This window comes from Pinus tabuliformis, chromosome 1_2, assembly GCF_031772625.1.
Source record: "Pinus tabuliformis cultivar Carrire ecotype Pingquan chromosome 1_2, CPIR1, whole genome shotgun sequence".
In the NCBI taxonomy this organism is placed as follows: Eukaryota; Viridiplantae; Streptophyta; class Pinopsida; order Pinales; family Pinaceae; genus Pinus; species Pinus tabuliformis.
Window position 1 is genome coordinate 849,609,086 of NC_142298.1, and position 3,066 is coordinate 849,612,151.

Genomic DNA, 3,066 nt, shown 5'->3' on the forward strand with positions numbered 1-3,066 from the left:
AAACTACCTTCAAATAAAAATATGCTCAAGCTCAACAATAGATAATAGAATTTCTGATTCTAAATAAGGTTCTCTACAACCAATCCTCAATTTGAATGAGAATCAACAACCATCATGAGGAGATTCAACTGTAAATGAATTGTCTATAAATGAAAATTTAACAACATCACTTGTTGTAGGCTAAGGGATGAGGTGTATCTAAATACACAAGGTAATGCACCACAGGGAGGAAAGTAGAGATTCTATTGATAAAGAGAGAAAGGTCTTCTACAACATTTAGTCAACAACATTCCTTCCTTTGGCAAGAGTCAAAGAGGGTCAATCACTTAAGTTCTCCTAGCAATTTTTTCACACAATCTTGTAGTTAAAGGTTCTTTCTGCAACCAAGTAAAAAAATGATGCTCTCTCCAAAAGTTGTTTAATGGATTCCCTGAGTGTATATTTTATAGATTTTGGGGCTTGGGAGCCCCCACCATCCTCCATGCAACCTTCTAAGCTACCTCCTACCAAAAAGCTTGAAGGAAAGGTAGCCTTGTGTGTGATTTGCTACTTTGGTTGTCTACATGCTGCCATGTCGGTTTTGATGCTTGTCCAGTTTGGGTCACACTATTCTGGAAGAAAAATGAGTGACCTTGGTTGCAGTTGGTGGTAGGTAAAATTTTTTGAGGCTTTTTTAGTGTCGGCCACAGTGCTTTGGATGCAAAACTAGTGACCTTGTTGGTAGTTGGTGGCAAGTGAAACTTAGGATATTGACACTAAAGGGACTGAACTTACTGATTTTGGCTATTTTTTTAATTTCTAAGCTACTGCATAGGTTCTGCATCTTCACTGGAAGCAAAACCAATGATTTTGGTGGCAACTAGTTGCAGGTGAAACTTAGGGCATTTACATTGAGGGGGATGAATTCACTAATTTTGGCCCTTTTTTAAAGGTCTAAGTTGCTGCATAGGTCCTGCATCTTCAATGTTTGAGTGATAAGGGACCCGATGGTGTCCTTAATGTCATGTAATGGTCGAAACATTAAAAATATGGTATAGGCTAGCTGACTCGGTGTTAGGACTACACTATATTACTGAAGAAGGGATATGATATGTTTCCCACTCACCCACATTATTGGAGGGTATATGAGCAAAGGAAGATAATTATTAGCAAAAGGTTGAATTGTGGGAATGTGGCTTTTTTCCTCCTAGTATGGAGAAGTTTCCCAATAAACCCTATTAAAGTGATTTATTTTGCTGGTTTTCTTCTCTATTTTGTAAGGGCACAAGTCTGCCCTCTCTTTTGTGATAGTTTTTTCACCATCAAGGCTTTTGTTTTGATATGTTAGGGTTAGTGGGAAATTTTTGGGACATTTTTAAAATATTTTTTTTTAATGTAAAAGATACACAACATCCTAGAAACGTTTCCAGGGGTTTCTGGTTTCTAGAAATGCACTCTAGACCCACCAGAAACCGATTTCAGTGATGCATAGAATAAAAGACTACTAAATTGAAAAGTGTTCTATTTTGCATCAAATATTTGGAATTATAACTTTGATTGATACAATGTTGAGCTATATCGGTGGAGCTTTATAAGTGGCAAGGACACATTAGATGTTTCACTACCTAATCAAGGTAATAAATCTACTGTAAATAAATGAAGAAACATACATGTACACACATTTATGTTGTTGACATGTGAATGATTAAGAAAAATATCATTGATTTTGATTGGTTATAATCTCTCGTAATTCTGAGTAATTTGACTTAAAATGACAAACATTGGTACTATTTTAGAGAAATTTTTTGATTAACTATTTGGGAATAAATATCCTTGAGTGTTCTCTGTGCAAAGAATTTAGATTTGAGTGGGTGTATCCTATGCACTGTTTCAGTCATTCTGGGTCTAAATCTGGTTGCATTAGGTGATATGTGGAGGCACAAGGTGCCATAATGAGCATTCTTTATGTTCTTCCTTTCATGGTAAACCTTTCTTTCCAGGTAATTGGGACTTAAAATCACAGAATGTAGGCTGAGGGATGAGGTACAGAAAAATACCCAAGGTAATGCACCGTAGGTGCCAGAGATAGATATATTCCTTAGCACGTCAAGGAAGAGGCCTACAGATGTTGCTTGTCACATCCTAATGAAATCTTGTAATAAGAGGTGCATTCACTTTAATGACTTAGCCAATACTAGCCAAGGCCCAATACTAGCCAATTACAGTGATGTTTTTGGTTTTAAATTTGAAATAAAATATGCAATAATATGACAAGTGGACTTTTAAAGCCTCCTTACCAATTGGTTTTCTAGAATAGGTGCTACTCTGAAACATGTTCATTACATGAAAACCCTTGGAAGGCTCAAGGAAAGCCATGGACATGACCAAAATTCCTCTTTGATTATGGATGTTGGTGCGATTTCTTAGTATAAATCAAGTCCATGAAATCAACATTGAATTTCTTTGATTTTGAGACAAGAAAGCCCAGGCACTAAGGACAACAATCCCATATCTGTGCACCTTCTCTAAATTGAATGAAACAAAGGCAAGATCTGAGGAGGCGAAAGCTTAAAGAAAAATGTGTAGAACCAAAGATAGGCTAACATCCAATGGATAACACATCAGACCATGCAAAAGTGTTGACACATATGCCAGACATGTGTTTACATATGCCAGAGGTGTTTACATTTTTACAAAGGAGTATACTATATTATGGAAAGTGCTTTCTTAACATAAAATGTTTCAAAATTAATGCTAAGTCAATGGTAGCATTAATTCAGTTGAAGCTAAAATTGTTTCAATTATTTATATTTATCCTAAGTTTTGCCTTGGTATGAGACCAAAAAAGAAGATTTCACTGGTTGGTCAAAGAAAAAGGGTCGACGGTATATGAAGATTTCACTGGTTGGAAACCCTTCTCAGGCTAATCTGAGGTTAGTTACACATTGTTCCAAGGTCTACTACATGCAAATTTGAGGACTGTTGACTAAGGATTCGTTTGGACATTCTTTGGCACTATTCACTTGAGCATTGTGGCTATTTGAGCCTTGGCCCTAAGGGCTATTATTTGGGTTATTTGAGGCACAA